Source organism: Orycteropus afer, unplaced genomic scaffold, assembly GCF_000298275.1.
Source record: "Orycteropus afer afer isolate SDZICR_OR568_19922 unplaced genomic scaffold, OryAfe1.0 scaffold00235, whole genome shotgun sequence".
In the NCBI taxonomy this organism is placed as follows: Eukaryota; Metazoa; Chordata; class Mammalia; order Tubulidentata; family Orycteropodidae; genus Orycteropus; species Orycteropus afer.
This window is the reverse complement of record NW_006921822.1, coordinates 5,163,383-5,175,668: the sequence shown is the minus strand read 5'-3', so window position 1 is coordinate 5,175,668 and position 12,286 is coordinate 5,163,383.

Sequence of the window (12,286 nt, the reverse complement as noted above, 5' to 3'; positions counted from 1 at the left end):
TTATATAATGTCTTTCCTTGTCTCATATGATGGTTTTTGTCTTAAAGTCAATTTGATCAGAAATTAATATTGCCACTCCTGCTCTCTTACAGTTGCCATTTGCTTGACAGATCTTTTTCCAACCTTTGATTTTTAGTATATTTTTGTCTTTGTCTCTAAATTGTGTCTCTTGTAGACAGCATATTGATGGGTTTTGTTTTTTTATCCAATCTGCAACTCTCCATCTCTTGAGTAGTGCATTTAATCCTTTAAATTCAATGTAATTATCAACAAGTATGAATTGGTTGCTGCCATTTTGTTATGTGTTTTTTTCATGGTGTCCCTGGTTTCTTTGTTCCTAATTATTTTCTACACTGAGCTCATTATGTTTATGGATCATGTTATCATTTCCTTTGTTGATGTTGTTTTAGTATATGCTGAATATTTGTGCTTGTCCTCTTTTTTAATGGTGATGTGAAGTTTTATCATTTGTGATGTGAGGGTTTATCATTTTTCTTGGAGGTTACCCTGTGATTTATAATTTTCTCTCCAAGTTTAGAAAACTCCATTCTATCTTGCAACTCTCTTGACTTCCTCATCATTTAGAAATTCTGTAACTACACAGTATTTTCCCTCTTTTTGGTTTGTTTTTGTCCTCACTTGCCAATTGATGTCTCTGGTTCCCTGTTTACAATCTTGTAAGCTTATTTTACTTTGCATATGTCCATAGCTGTGGTTTCTGGGTTATGTCATCTTGTGTATTAATGGTCAGTTGTTGTTTGCTATTTTTGGTTCTCTGTTCAAAAGACTCCCTTTAGTATCTCTTGTAAGGTTTGTCTGGTTTTAACAAATTCCCTTAGTTTCTGCTTTTCTGGAAATTTCCCAATTTTACCATCATATTTGAAGGACAGTTTTGCTGGGTATATAATTCTTGGTTGAAAATTTTTCTCTTTCAATGTTTTATATATACCAACTTATTGCCTTATTGCTTGCATGGTTTCTGCTGAGAAATCAGAGCTTATTCTCACTGGTTGTCCTTTGTAAGTAACTTTTTGTTTTTCCTGTGCTACTTTCAGGATTCTTTCTTTGTCTTTGGTTTTGATTAGTTTGATAATGATATGTCTTTGTGATTTTCTTTTGGGGTCTATTCTGTTTGGGGTTTATTGGACTTCCTGAATAGATATATTCTCACCTTTCATCATATCAGGGAAGTTCTTCTTCAAAAATCTTGGACAATTTTCTCAGTGGTTTTATTTTTCTCTTCCTGTTCTGGAATTCCAATGACACATAGGTTATTTCTTTTGATGGAAACCATGCAAACCTTACAAGACATGAGCCTTAGACTTTCTTCATTTTGCTTTGATCTTTATTCTGATTGATCCCTTTCCAGAGATGTTTTCAGGTATTTTTCTTCAATCTCATTAATTCTGTCTTCCATTAATTCAATTCTACTCCTTTGCCCTTTTAATGTGTTATCTATTTCTGACAATTTAGTATTGTCTGAATTCTATCTCAAATCTATCTCAATTCTGAATGTCTATCTTTAGATTTAGAATTATTTCTAATTTTTCATTTATTTTGTCATTTTGTTCTTGTATTTTCTTCCAAAATTCTTCTAGGGTTTTGGCTGTGTTTTCCTTGGTCTGTCTCTCAGTCCTTTGAAGATACCTGAATATAATTCTTTTGAATTCTTTATCAGAGTGTTCCAATGCTGCTTCTTCCTCAGGGATGTGTTCTGTGTCTATATGCTGCTCCCTTATTTCTATCACTTTATCTTGCTTCTTTGTGTGGATTGTGATGGTCTATTGTCTCTGAGACATCATGGAATTATTGTATTTAGATCTCTGTTAACTGTTTATGAAGAGCAGCCAAGGGTGAGTCAACCTCTTCTTGGTAGTTGTTTATTGTTGGCTCGTTGGTGGAGAAGGAAGTGGTGGCTATTACTCAGTAAGTGAAGCTGCAGGCAGTATGGGTAGTTGTGTCTTATGGGGACTGTTGCTTTCTTCCACTCAGTTAGACATAAATAACAACTGAATAACCATCTTTCCAGTTGTCCGTGTCTGGAATGTCGTTGAAGTTCCTGGCAAGTGGAACCTGTTCTTAAGTCCCTGGAATCTGGGAGTACACTGTGACTTTAAATATCCAAAATGGTCAAACTACTTGTAAACATTCAAAATGGCTGTGCCCTCCAGGCAGGCAAAAGTCCACAGCTCAGCCCTCCTTCCACTTTGCTGCTCCCCCTTTTATTCATCAGCCACCAGAGCAGTCCCCCGTGCAGTCCCTTGCTAGCAGGGCTGATTTTTAGGTTAATTCTTAGGTCCTACCACCACTCAGCAATATCCAAGGTGTCTGTACCATCATGATCACTGCCAGACTGCAGCTCCATATGTCTCCTTTTTTGGTGTTTTCATGTAAATTCTTCTGCTAGTTGGAGTTTAGTCCACTTCTATATCCTTCCCTTCAAGGCTCAGGGGCCCAGGATTATCTTCTGTATCTGTGTTAATTGGTTCCCCTTTTCTTTGTTGAAGAGGGTCTGTGCATTCTTTCTGCCTATTCTGTCATCTTACCAGAACTCATGTCCTTTAGATCTTTAAGTGGTATTAATATTTGCCTTATTATTCATGATGTAATAATACCTTTTTTGATTTATTATATTGGCTGGCTGGGGAGCAGGGACAGTTTCAAAGGTTTCCTCTTAGCCTTTCATGCTATGATAGCTCTTAGTCCATAGGCCAAGGAATCAATATGGATATTTTGCTAACTTCCAAGTATGTCTATTTCAATTACATAGTTAGTGATTGGGAAAATGACCACTGGGTAAGTTCATGAACCCAGTGGACTCACTGTGAGCTGAACCTGGGCCATGATAATATGTCATATCCATGAGTATCAGTGCCATCTCAGTTTTTGCATCTAATAATCTTTAAATTTATGGCTATTATTTTTCCCCAAAGTATAATTTTCTTGGTGGATGACTGTACATTTGTTTGGAGTAGGCCAAGGAGAGTCATTTCTATGTGCACTTCCTATAATGTTACTGGGTCTTTGCTCCAGGGAGCTTGACTTTCTTCAATCTGTGTTTTATGGGACTAAAAATAACCATAGGCCCAAACACTGCACAAAAGATCATAACTTTATATTGGAATGGCTGACCTTAACTTCCTCTCTATCTGCCCTTAATATTTTTGGTTGTATGAGTTGACCAATACTTTTTTTGGTAGCCCATAGTGACCACTCCTTGGGTTTCCGAGGTGGTATTACTATGGAAGTAAATTGCCCAATCTTCCTTCCGAGGAGTGGCTGGTGGGTAGCTCCTATGATTCAGTTCTGTGGGTGTCATTTCATCCTTGCTGCTCATTATAGTAATGGTGTTACTTGCTACTGATAGTTAAGTACTGCCATCTCCTCTGCATTATTACTGGAAGCTATCATCCCCATTTTTATCAGGGAGCCCAGTTCTGTACTGTTCTATAAAGAAGGGTATGCCAGCGATGCTAGAGGACTTCCTACCAGCACATCTCTCACTATTTTTGTAACTTAAATATCCTCCAGGTTTACCTGCCAAACATAGTTGTGTGGCAGGCTTTCTGTGTTTTAGTTTTCTAGGGCTGCCATAACAAAGTACCACAAATTGTGTGGCTTATAAGGACTTAAATTTATTATCTCAGTTCTGGGGCCAGGAGTCTGAAGTCAGGATTTCAATTGTGTTAGTTCCTTCTGGAGGGTCTGTAGGAGAATCTGTTGCATGCCTTTCTCCTACCTTCTGATGGGTCCTGAGGCAATCCTTAGCATTCCTTAGTTTCTAGCTGCATAACTCCAATCTTTACCTTCATTGTCACATGGCTATCTTTCTTCTGAGTCTCTATGTCTCTCCTCCTCTTTTGTAAGTACACCATTAAGATGGCCTAAGGCATCTGACTGCTAACCAGAAGGTTGATGGTTCAAACCCACAAGCCACTCTGTGGAAGGCAGACTGGGCAGTCTACTTCCATAAAGATTTACCACCTTGGAAACCCATCAGAATCGATCTGATGGCAGTGCGTTTGATTTTTGGTTTCAAATGGGATTAAGACCTACCTTACTCCAATATGACCTCATATTAACTTAACTGATAACATCTTCAAAGACCCTATTTCTAGACAAGGTGACATTTAAAGGTACTAGGGACACAATTCTATCCATAACTTCCTGTTTTATAGCATATACACTGTTTGCTACTATTGTTGTAGTTAGTTGTCATTGAGTCATTTCTGATTCAAGGCAACACTATGTGTGCAGAGTAGAACTGCTCCATAAGGTTTTCAAAGCTGTGACCTTTTGGAAGCAGATTCCCAGGCTGATCTTCCAAGATGGCTAGAACCAACACCTTTTGAGCAGTAGTTGAGTGCTTACACTATTGTGCCATTCAGCCACCTATATCCATCTTTGCATCCCCCTTTTTCTGAGCCTTTTGGTTCCTTCTTTCACTATCTGCTAAAACAAGTCTGATGTTTCTAGATCATTTGGAAGCTATGAGAAAGTGATGGCCCACACTAGAAGCCATCCCAGGAATGATGGGATGTTATTTTGGATTTGGAAGTATTTTAAGGATTAACACCTATGACAAAGAGAAGGAAGAAAGATTAGGCAGAGGGAGAAGGTGAACATAATGCACCACAACAAGGTCTCAGCTGACCCCACAGAAAACCCTGAAGCTGGGGTGGCTGTTCAGATTTGAAGAGAATTGAGAGTGGTGCCTTTACACTCTTGCATCAACCAGTCTTTGGATACAGCTGATCTTGGGTAGGGGGTCATGACCTCAGACAAGGGCAATTTCTAGTGACTTTCAGCTGCTCTCTTCCTCATGCCCATCATCTGTGGCCCACCACAGCCTCCTCCACAATCTCACTTCCCCAACCCTCACTGTGCTGCTGGATCACTTCTTGGGTAATGCACTTCCATCTATATCCTTGGCTCAGGGTTGGCATCTGGAGAACTCCAAAGTAAAACAGCTTTTCATGAGGCTAAGTAGTTTTAAGATAGAGTGTTTTAGTGGTAAATACAACAATTACTAATTATAACAATAATGACTAACATTTGGATCGTATTTTACAGCTAACAATTCACACCTTTACATTCTTCACCTGTAAAGTGAGAGTATTTGACTAGACGATTACTGAAGTACTATCCAACTGTAATATTTTATTATCTCTTTTTCACTCAAGCTTATACACCAACATAAGGTCCTGGATTTTTGTACTGTAGGTTCTGTGCCTAAAAACAGAAGTATGGGAGTGGGTGGGGGGGATGTCTGCTAAGATGGGCTTTGCTTCTGCATTTGTTAAAAAAAGATACCTTTTTAAAGCAGAGACATGGCAAAGGGCTGGCCCTAACAGTGAGTTTAGGTGGTGGAAATTCTTCCCAGTTCTGAAGTACAGTGGTTCTGGGGGTGGGGGTTGCTCATATGGGAGGGATGTTTGTGATGAACACAAATGTCCCCTCAAATTTCCAATGACTGGTGGAATTTAGTAACTAGGGGCTAGAGAGGAGAAGCACCCTCAATGTACAGGAGAGTTCCACTAGGAATAAAAATGCCGAGAGTGCTCCTAGTGAAAAATAAGAAATTGGGTTGTTCCTCAAGTCTTTCCACTTCTGAAATCCTATAAAGGAAAAGCATTATAACAGCACATAATCAATTGTTAAGGGGAATTGTGTGAAGTAGGGAAGGAACTAATGATGATCCAAGTTATGGATTTCTAGAGTCTCTGGGAGGTGCAGATGGTTAACACACTCAACTGCTAACCAAAAGGGTGAAGGTTTTTGAGTTCACCCAGAGGTGCCATGAGGAAAGGCCTGTCTATCTACTTCTGAAGCACTGGCCATTAAAAACTCTATAGGGTAGAGTTCTGCTTTGAAACAGATAGGGTTGTCATGAGTCAGAATTGACTTGACAGCAACTTTTTTATTTGTTTATTATATATATAGATACATGCTTCTCTTTTGTCCCCTTCAGTTTAGCACATAATGAGAAGACATTGTGAAGACTTCACTCTGGATTTTCTAGTTCCCATTCTAAAAATCACCCTGCCTGTCCTTCTGCAAACTTTCCCTATTCCATTTTTGTTGTTATGCGCCATTGAGTCTGACCCGACTCATAGTGACCCCTCCTTGGGTTTCTGAAGCAGCATCACTATGGAAGTAGATTGCCCAAATTTCCTTTCAAGAAGTGGCTGGTGGCTTTGAACTGCCAGCCTTCTGGTTAGCAGTCAAGTGCCTTAGGCACTACACTACCAGACCTCCCATCCTTATTCCGTAAGAGTATAAAATTAATGCCCTTATGGAAGTTTAAAATTAATGTTCCATTTTAAAGCATTGAGTCAGAATATGGCAAGTTATAGTTTTTACAAAGGTTTTTTTTTTTTTTTAAATGTCAAAGGAAGAAATAAGTTTTAAAGTAGAAAGGCCTTTTGTTAAATTCTCATTGCTTATTTATTTTGCGTTTGAAATAATAAAACATATTCACTGAGGAGGATAAACCAAAACCAAACCCACAGCTATCAAGTTGATCCCAACCCATGACCACCCTATAGAGCAGAGTAGAAGTGTCCCATAGGATTTTCAAGGATGTAAATCTTTAGGGACATAGACTGCCCCATCTTTCTGCCACAGAGACTGGTTGGTTGGAACTGCCAACCTTTTGGTTAGCAGCCGAATACCTTAATCACTGCACCGACAGAGCTCCTCATTCTTAAAATAGCACAGCTCAGAAAAAGGCAGCACACACATATGCACAGTAGCTACATAATTTCAAGCTGTTTCACTTAGGTCAACCCATCTTAAAATTACCAGAGACTCCCTTGGATTCCAGTCTGAGAACCCTTGTCCCCAGCCTGGACAAGTAATCTTTGCCCAAAACCTGGGACAAGTAATTTTTGCCCCTTTGGCTTGCTAAAGAATCTCTTGGTAATCACACACCAATGTCCACTCTATAAAACAGCAGTGGAGCTTGTAACACTTACATATGTGAGCATTTGACTGCTAACCAGAAGGCTGGCAGTTCAAACCCATCAGCCACTCCTCAGAAGGAAGATTGGACAATCCACTTCATAGTGATACTGCCTCGGAAACCCAAGGAGGGGTCACTATGAGTCAGATCCAACTTGAGGGCAGTGAGTTTGGTTTTGGAGAGTAATTGAGATTATGGTAAGGGTGGAGATGCCAGCAAAATGAATACAGTGAAATATCTTTATGCCACCCAGGGACTTGGCTAACAGCCTTTTAGTAGGTTAACTTAATTTATATTTACAGATTTTATCAATCTGTAAAAGGTCTATTTTAAGGAATATCACCTGACTATTAACAAATTCCAAGCAGATAAAAGAAAGGGCCTGGCTATTACAAAATGCCACTCTAATTTTGTAGAGTAAGTAGCAAAATTTTAGTAAAACCTAGGTCAGAGTTTGGATAAATCAAGCTGATAAGAAATTTTCTTTATTTTTGACATACATTTGGAATGCAGCATTTCAATAGGACACTAATCTGGCTTCTCTCTATATTAATCACAAAAATTTATACTAGCATCAAAGTATCTGACTTTGATACTAGGTATGCTTGTGTTACTTTCCTAGGGCTACCAAAACACCACAAAGTGGTGGAGGCTAGTAGTCACAATTCTGGAGGCTAATAGTCTAAATGCAAGGTATGGGCAGGACCATGTTCCCTCTGAAAACTCTGGGGGAAAATTCTTTCTTGTTTTTCTCAGCTTCTGATAACCCCAGGCATTCCTTGGTGTTGTGTACATGTGTCTTCATATGGCCATCTTTCCTCACTCTGTCTCTTCATTCTTACAAGAACACAATTCAGATGAGATTAGGGTCTTTCTTGAGCATGACTTCATATTAACTTAACTGATAACATCATTAAAGACCCTCTTTCCAAATAAATTTACAAGTATCGGAGTACAGTGTGTAAATTACATGGTATGGCTTTTCTAGCCATAGTCTTTGTAACTCCCACTTTGCCGTAAGCAACTGAGTACCTAATTGTTAACATTGTTCACCTGAGGCAACATTAAGTAATTTTCTGGGGAAATTTGCTCTCTCTCAGGTGTGTAGAATTCTGGTGTTGGGATTGCCACTCTGGGTTGGTTTTGCCACTCTGCCAGGCTCAAAATGAGCCCTCCTAGAGGCAGATGAAATCTTTCTGACTGCCGCCTGAGAGAGATGCGCTATAGAGAGAGACGTGCTCTTGAGAGATGTGCTGCTGAGAGACATGCTGCTGAGGGACAGAGATGTGAGAGAGATGCACTGCTGAGAGACATGCTACTGAGAGAAACAAGGGAGACACCTGGCTGAGAGAGATGGCTAGCTGAGAGAGACTGAGCATGTTCCTGATCTTGAATTGTAGCCTGTTGCTTCCCTAATAAACCCCATAATTTGTGGGTTCTGTGTGGCCACTGCAGCTCAAACCCAGCAGAGAGGTGGTGGGTGCCTCAGGAGGGACGGTTGGTGTCAAGGTTTGTAAGAAGCCTGGAGAGTGGCAATATTCTGGCCTCCTAAGAACAGGCCTTGGGCTGCTGACGGTGATTCTGTTTTCCTCTTGTGGAATTAGAGAAGGTCAGAAGATGCCACCTTCCTGCCCCTTTAACATATTGGTAAAGACTTCAATTTATCTTTTCAGGGGACTTAAATTAGTCTGTAACAATGCTCTGGAAGTAGATTTTCTGCTCCATCTTTGCACTTGTGCATTTAATTGAGAACAGACACATATTAAAATGTTCCAGAATAACTCCTATATTAGCAGGTTCATAACAAAACACAACTCTTTTGACTATTGTCAGTGAAATTAATGTTTGAAGCAGAATTTTGAGTACAGAAAGGACTGTTAATAGTTGCTTGGGTTTAAAACTAGTTTAAAGTTTAAGTTCTCAAATTCACATTTTCATGAATTTCAACCTACAAATTTTATTCTAGTATTTATGCAGATAATCATAATCACCTTTATTTGTTGTTTAGTTAATGTTTACCTCCAGTTCAATAAACAAAACTCCTCCTAAAGAATCAGATTCATTTATAAACTTGGTTGAAAAAATTCCTTGAAAGATTTTAGAATAAATATATTAATATATGTGGTTCATTTTCCTAGGCATTTAAAATTCTTGACAAGACAAAATTATAACCATAACAAGTCTTCCTGACCATTTATGTTAATCATAAACATAAAATTGTGAGTTTTGTATATCTAGTTTTCTTTAACATTCTAATATGTTGAAATAAATATAAAATTTTCAAATTTTTCAGCTTAACATAAGAGATTTAAATTAGTATGTTCTTCAAATTGAAGTCCTGTTTCCCTGAGAGGCCAGATTCTTTTACACATTGTACATAAAGATCTGGATCCACAGATTCTGCATCCTTGGATTCAACCAACCACAGACTGAAAATATTCAAGGGAGAAATACAAAAGCAAATAGATGGTCAAAGCAATCCCTCAAAGGCTGAGAGGGAACATAAAGTGCTATTTATATAGCATTTACACTGCATTAGGTATTATAAGTAATGTAGAGATGATTTAAAGTATATGAGAGGATGTGCATAGGTTATATGCAAATACTGTGCCATTTTATATAATAAACTTGAGCATGTGAGGATTTTTGTGTCTGCAGGGCATCCTGGAACCAGTCTCCTATGACACAAAAGAAGAACTACAATGAGTTTAATAACCAAAACCAACCAAATTCACTGCCCTCGAGTCAAATCCAACTCATAGCGACCCCCCCTTGGGTTTCTGAGGCGGTATCACTATGCAAGCAGATTGCCCAACCTTCCTCCCGAGGAGTGGCTGGTGGGTTTGAACCGTCAGCCTTCTGGTTAGTGGTCAAATGCCTTAGGCACTGCGCCACCAAAGCTCCCCATAAGTTTAATACATCATCTCTACATTTAATTCTTACTTAAAGTTAAACTTGAAACTTAATTCTAAACTTTGTTGACTCGGTAAGTCACTTCCCTAGATGTAGAGAGTTAGTTCATTTGTGTTCAAATGCATTGATGGAAATAAAGTGGATGGATCCCAGAGATGTTAAGGTTCTTGGTGAATGATTTATGGAGGAAGGTTAGGGAGAAGGAAGGTCAAGGATGACAATCAAGTTTCATTATTATGGATAGTAGTGCCATTTACTGAGATAGGGAATTTTAAAGGAGGAGTGAATTGGGAAGCTTAAAACCAACAAAAAACAGAAAACCCAATTGCCATCAGCTCAATTCTGATTCACGACAAATCCATGTGGATCAGAGTAGAATGGTGCTCTGGAGGGTTTTCATGGCTGTAACCTTTTGGAAATAGATCTTCAGGCAGATCACCAGGTCTTTCTTCCAAGGTGCCTTTGGGTTTGAGCCATCAACGTTTCAGTTAGTGCTTGAGCACTTAACTTTTGCCACCCACAGGAACTCCTTGTGGGAAGGCTAAGGGTATGAATTTTAGGACTGAAAGATGCCTTAGCAGTTGACTAAATCATTCGTTTAATCATCCTTTGCATTTTTCAGATGCGAAAACTAAACCCAGAAATTAAGTGACCTTTTCAATGTTACATCACTAGAGAGCGACACACTTGCTGCAGAAATCATTCTCCTTGTCTTGCGCTGCAACACTGAAAAACAAAGCAAATGGTAGAAAAATTGCTTCCAAGATTTCACTCACAACTTGAGGTAATATAAGATAAAGACTTTTATTTATTTATGTTTTAAAAAACACTATGCTTATATATCAAGTAGGTAAAGGGATATGCACAAAACTGAAGTCTTCTTTTTGCCTTTGGTAAGCTGCACACCCTACTACTCACATCACATACTGCGTATGAGGATGATGAATACTTAGAAGTCAAAATTTATGGCTTGTCTCAAGGTTGCAGGAATAAAAAAGAAGTAAGTTTGTTGCTAATTTATGTTTACTTTAACATTGCCAAAAAACAACCTCAGATTTTGGCCAAAGTTTTCCCAAAGTTACACAAACTTTTCACTTTAAATTGCCTGGATGATCTTATTAGTTGTAGGTTGACACTGAGGTTCCAGTTGTTTTGAGGAAACTCAAGACTCCAAGTACATGGACAATGGAGGGGGTCAAAAAAGAGTTAAGAGACTTCCTCAATTTTAATCTTCATTGGAATTTTAGTTTTCTCTAGAACAACAACAAAAAAAATCTTCCTAGTTCTTTTCATTTATGACAAAAGAGACTTAAAGGGACTTTCAAAGTCCCTTCCAGTCAGTAGGGTTTAGGACTGGTCAGAGTTTACAGAAATCACAGGCCTACTAGTTGAACCACCCTATCCACCTTTCACATAGCAGCACCTCAGCTAGAGGTGGACACAAGCTGCTGTCCTTACCAAGCCACCAGGTGGGCTTTTTTTCAAGGAATCAATGGGTCACTCATTCAAGAATTTTTCTTAAGAGTATTTAGAGAAAAACATTATCTTTCATTTGTCCCATGAGTGTGGTTTGATAATAGCAAAGAAACAAGAGTAAGATAGCTTTTTTAAAAATTTTGCTTTTAACTTGTGAGCGGCCTTTTAAGATGCAACTACTGGTCTCTCCCTGTCTGAAGTAAAGAAAAATGAGGAAAATCAAAGACTCAAGGAAACAATGAGTACAAGGGACTAGGACTGCATGAACTACACAGCCTCCAGTACCCTGAGTCCAGAAGAACTACATGGTGTCTGGCTACCACAACCAACAGCTCTGATCAGGATCACAAAAGAAGATCCTGGACAGAGAGGGAGAAAAAGGAAAAAAAAAAAAAAAAAAGGTAGAACAAAATTCAAAATCGTAAAGAAAAAACCTGACTTGTCTGATAAAGACTGGTGGAACCTCTAGGACTATGACCCTTAGATACTGTTCAAGCCTGGAACTGAAGCTGCCCCCAAGGATCAATTCTCAATAAAACAATAGGTAGTCCTATAAACTGAATAATAACACCAGGAAGGAATGTAGTCCTCAATACAATCAACCTTATAAGACCAAAAGAGCATTTTCTCAAAAGACAGGAGGGGGCAGGAAAGAAGGACGAATGGAAATGGGAGGCCCAGGAATGAAGTGGAAGGGTGCTGTTACATTGAGGGAATTGCAATTAATGTCACAAAACAAAATGTGTATAAACTGTTGAATGGAAAACTAATATACTCTGTAAACTTTCACCCAAATGGCAATAAAGAAGTTTGCTTTTTTTTTTCTGGTTTACTAGCACAGATTTATTTTTAAATTGTATTTGTTTTCAGTTGGTTTTTTTTTTTTAACTTTTTTATTGTGATGTGGGTGAAATTTTACAAAGTACATTAGTT